Source organism: Megalops cyprinoides, chromosome 4 (genome assembly GCF_013368585.1).
Source record: "Megalops cyprinoides isolate fMegCyp1 chromosome 4, fMegCyp1.pri, whole genome shotgun sequence".
NCBI classification, from domain to species: Eukaryota; Metazoa; Chordata; class Actinopteri; order Elopiformes; family Megalopidae; genus Megalops; species Megalops cyprinoides.
The window spans coordinates 5,595,001-5,600,000 of record NC_050586.1 but is presented as its reverse complement, the minus strand read 5'-3'; the positions used below and the strand labels follow the sequence as shown (position 1 = coordinate 5,600,000).

The following is a 5,000-nucleotide window of genomic DNA, read 5'->3' as shown; positions in this document are numbered from 1 at the left end:
CCGCCGAACCACGTCAGTTAGCCGCCGCAGACATCGCGGTGTACCAGTCCCGGCTGCGCTAAGCGAAAGCCGTCCCTAGCGTCCTCCCGCGGGCGACGGTGAGATCAACGCGTTTGGAAAGAGGAGGGTTGGGGTGGGGGGGTCGAAGGGGAATACGGGCCCGGCTGCTCCCACCCCGGCTCACTCAAACACAGCCCCTGAGAGAGCCGTGTAATTCAGATCAGGCGGAGAGGCCCGGGAGAGAGGCGTGCCGCGAATTGGTATTCCGGTCCGCGGTGCGGAGGAAGGTGCGGGATTGAGATGAGATCGAATAGAGAGATCCGGGATAGAGAGGGAGGGCCCGGGCGCTCTGCTGAGACCGGCTCATTCCTGGGCTTAGCTTTAGCGCACCACACACCTGCCATACTGAAGGAGACTGCCGCACCACCAGCACAGGCAACGCACAGGGAACGCACAGGGAACGCACAGGGAACGCACAGAAAACGCACAGGCAACGCACAGGGAACGCACAGGCAACGCACAGGGAACGCACAGGCAGCGCACAGGCAGCGCACAGGCAACGCACAGGCAACGCACAGGCAACGCACAGGGAACGCACAGGCAGCGCACAGGCAGCGCACAGGCAACGCACAGGGAACGCACAGGGAAGATACAGGCATGATGCACACATAAATACACACACACAGACATACACTCACGCACAGTACACCCACAGACACACAGAGAAGCACCCCCACACACACACACACACCTACACAAACACACGCATACACCCCCAACACTCAGCTCCACAGTGACCCAATCAGCTCCAGAAAGAAAGTGACATAACAGGGAGCAAAGGCCATTCCATCCACACAGACAGCCCAACGACACTCTCAAAGTTTCCTCCACCCAGCCTCCCCTGCTCCTAGCACTCATACCAGTAAGACTGTGTTCTGAAGCGTATGTTACTTTCTGTGCATTTAAATTTCATCCCGCAGACAGATCTGTTTCGGAGACAGATCCAGCCTGCGAGAAGGGCTGGTTCAGAGCGGGGCGTTTGGCGTACCCATGTCATATTAAATCACGGAGCTCGCGCCTCTCAGAGGGTGCGAGACAGTAATTGAGCCTGGGGCATTTCTTCTATTTAAAAAGCGTAAGTGTTCCCACATTCCCGCCCCGCGCCCCCTGACAGCTCCGCCACCAGAAGCACCCTCCCTCCGGGAGCTTCGAGAAGGGAGCGGTCCGGGCGGGGCCGGTCACGTGACACATCCTGCCACCCCCCCCGGTTCCCAGCATCCCCGGCACAGGAGCACAGCCCGTCTTCTGTTGTTTTGATGCGAGAAAAACAAAAAGACCCTTTTTTAACGGCATTCCTGAGGCCTACCTCAGTCAGATGAGCTGGAAAGAGAGCACAGAGGGCGTTTGTTTTTTCCGTGGGGATCACGGGTCTGCTCAAAATGCAGGAACAGAGGAGGAACTCTGTGTGTGTGTGTGTGTGTGTGTGTGTGTGTGTGTGCATCTGTGTCTGTGTCTGTGTGTGTGTCTGTGTCTGTGTGTGTTTAAGCGTGGGGAGAACACAGGCAAGCAATGTACGCTTATCAGCGTGTGATCCCCATACCTCTCTGAGAGTTTTCATGTGGGTTGCCACAATAATCATTTGAGTCCCTTTTTTGTCATTCTTGGTACCTTCATGTGTTAAAATGGAAACAGTTTTTTTTTTCTTTTTTTAAGTATGGCAGCCACCTTCATAATGAAACATTTCCAACATGCGAGTAATTCTTAGAAGTGCCTCGCAGCTCGACAGCGGAAACGGAGGTAAGCCGGCTGCGCGGTGCTGCGTAGGTTTGTGCAGGTTTGTGCAGGTTTGCTGCTTGGAGCAAGGAGACAAGCATACAGGATCTGCAGATTTGGACATGAAGAACGCACTGCTAAACAGACGCCCGATTTTCAGCAGACCATCAGTATCAAGTGACCATCACTCACTTTCCAAGCAAGCTGGTAATCTCTGTGACAACAATTTCTGGGCAAAAGTTTAGTTTTCCAAGACACATAAGTGAAAAGAAGAGAAAAAGAGTCTAGTCTAGTCTTTTTCGGAATCATAAGCTACCTTCTTGGCCCTGTAAAGAACAGCAAGTTTGTGAGATCCGTGTGAAAGAGTCAGGGACTCCTTGCTGTCCGGCCTTAATGAACAAACCTCTCCCCGTCTCTAACACTTTAGCAAGATGAAAAGCCGTGCTCCAAATCACATTAACACAAGGAGACTTATTCATAGTCGGGCTGATTTCAGCCAATAATCTCCCATGCTCAGATGTTCAGTGGCTTATTAATACATGAAAGAAAATGCCTCAAGTCTATAAATCTGAAATGAAATTTTTAGGAGCCACACGCATCTTCCCTTTCATCCCCTCTGAAACGAGCTGACCTCCTGCCCATGGGCCGGTGCGCTGGGGTTGTGGGCCGGAGCACTCTGAGGAGCAGAAGGACCAACCCACCACTACCTCCTGAGTGCTGGCAAGAGAACGGTCCTAATTACTATACACAATGATGACAATACCAATCACAGTTTAAGGTCTTATAGGACAACTGAGCTATGCTGTGCCCTCTGTTAGAAAGTTAGACTGGAGCTAAACTCGTCATAGAAATAAGTGATATCCACTCTTATAATTAAGAAGCGCAATTCAAGTCCTCAAAGGACAAGGCCATCTTTTCATTTTGTTCTGTTTCTCCAAAGGCCAAACCTTTAATATACTTATAGACAGTCGCAGGAGAGAAAAGCGTGAAACAGGAAGCTGCCCACTTCTGGCCAATATATGGCAGGAATGCCAGGAATTCTGGGAAAGTGGAGGTGTCTGTGGTGCTCAGTAAGTGGGCCCGTGTTTCTGTGATCCAGGCGTTTCGTCTGAGCAGCTCAGCAAGCATGCATCCTCTGTGTGACTCACCGGGTCATGTGACCCGCCACAAACCACTAATCCTCGCTTCCGGTTTCCTCTCTCGCCGTCTTGCCTCCTGATCACACCCGGTTGACGTCCTCTCCTGACTGACCCCCCCCCCCCCCCCCCCCCCCGCCCTTTCCTACGGCCGGCTCATGCCTTTAGTCAGACCGAGCCACTGTTGCAATGCAAATCTGAGCGCCTGGAAGGGGATTTCTGCACGGCGGCGGGGGTTTCCAGTCCTTCTTCTGTCCTTCACTGCGGTGCATCGTGGCTCTCGATGCAACATGATGCGGCCAGCGGCACCCGTGGTCAGGAACCAAGCTCTGGAAGCAGGCAGGGGAGAAATGCCTTTCTCAGGGTCGCCCCTTCCCTAGCCCACCACCCACCCACCCCGTCCTCCCCCCGATGTGATTTTCGTCCCTGAGTTGCAGATGGCACGCAGAAGATTGACAAACCAAGTATCCGTGGCAACACATCAAAGACCTACTTCCCTGTGAGCAGCAGGCCTCGGCCCCCTGGGGTGGGGGGGGTTGGGTTTTGTGGGTGGGGGGGGTGGCGGCGCAGATGCTCTGCAATTGACACCTTCGCGTGAGCGATTTCCACCAGCCGTGACCCCTGACACGGTGTGGTACGCCGTGGCGCGCCGCGGGTGACAGGAACCGAGATATTGGCTCCCCCCCCCCCACGTGCCGCCGCTCGCCGCACGCCAGAATCGGGGTTTCGGCAGACGCGTCACATCAAACCACAGCGTGGGGGGGTGAGTCACAGAGAGAGAGCGCGCGCTACACCCAAAAACACGCAGAGGCACCTGGGACCTCATCTCGCGAGAGGAATGGTGCCACAGTGAACCACGGAGGACAGGGCAGAGGAAGGCCGCTTCAGGGGAGGCTGGCACCGAGTTTCAGCCCGTCCCACTTTGCAAGCAACCCCGCTTAAGATGCAGTATCAGGTCAGGACTTGCACTCAATATGGGCCGAGGAAGAGCACGGCTGAGGAAGGGTGTTACTTGACAGAGGGTAGAGTGCATGAAAGTTAAAAAAAGAGGCAGATTTACTCACTCAAGACTCTCAGCGAGGGCTCCAGGCCGCACGGATCCTGTTCACCACCACCAGCCACAAACACGGTTCCTTCCTGAGAGAGCGAGAGAGTGAGAGCGAGACAGCGAGAGATAGAGAGAGATTAAGGGAGGGAGAGAGAAAGAGGGGGAGTGAGGGAGAGAGAGAGAGAGAGAGAGAGAGAGAGAGAGAGAGAGAGAGAGAGAGACAGAGAGAGAGAGAGAGACCTCTGAGTTGCGGAGCTTCTCCAACTTTCTCCTCTTACGCAACAGATTGCGAGCGGCCTGCTGGTCTGCCCTCTTAAGGAGCTCCTCTTGCTTTTTTTTTTTTTTTTTTGTTGGCCAGCGATTCACACCCCTAGCATCCTCTGCTAAGAAGAATAAATGCAAATGGAAGGTTACCGCTCCAGCACCAAGGCGCGAAGGCCCAGTCCTCCTAAGGCACGCTCTTTTGATTTTTGTTTTAATCATAAATGCTGAAAAAATATCAACCGCTTATTCAATACTTACTCTCTCAGACCTTTGCTTTAATTTCAGAGGGAGCTCCAAAATCCACCCCCCCCCAATTCCACACATGAAGGGGGCTTAGCAAAGCCCCCCCCCCCACCTCCCCCATACACCTCTGGGAAGGCCAATCTTGGGCTATTGTTGGAACAGAGTTGGATCATTACCACTAACCTTGACTCCTGGCTTGTAGCTATAATCTTATCAGGTCGCTGGGGACCGAGTCCAGCCTAGAGTGAATTATTAATTGGTAGGGCTGGGCCTTTCTCTCACTGCACCCTGGGAGATGGGTGCTCCTGGCATGGGATCAGCCAGTGTTAACACACACCTGTCAAGGTAAAAAGGATCAACCGCTCTGGGTGTCTATTTCCGTGGTTAAGGAATATTTAATCAATAGTTAAATATACAGCCCCCCCACACACTCCCCTGCTGCTTCTCTCTGCTGTATTCCTTTGCCCTACTCCCTCGCTTTCTCTGCAACACGCACACACACACACACACACACACACACACACACACACACACAC

At 53.5% G+C, this 5,000-nt stretch overlaps 1 protein-coding gene across 6 annotated transcripts in view; it reads right to left on the bottom strand.

Moving 5' to 3' along the window:
- LOC118776638 (serine/threonine-protein kinase Nek6-like) overlaps nt 1–5,000 on the bottom strand; it is a 61,525-nt gene that overhangs the window by 44,613 nt on the left and 11,912 nt on the right. For 5 of the 6 annotated variants that reach the window (XM_036527109.1, XM_036527107.1, XM_036527112.1 and 2 more), the window contains exon 2: nt 3,974–4,046. The exons of the other annotated variant lie outside the window; for it this stretch is intronic. The gene's annotated coding sequence lies outside the window, so the exon portion shown is untranslated. The remainder of the gene's footprint in view (nt 1–3,973; nt 4,047–5,000) is intronic. 6 annotated transcript variants of the gene reach the window in all.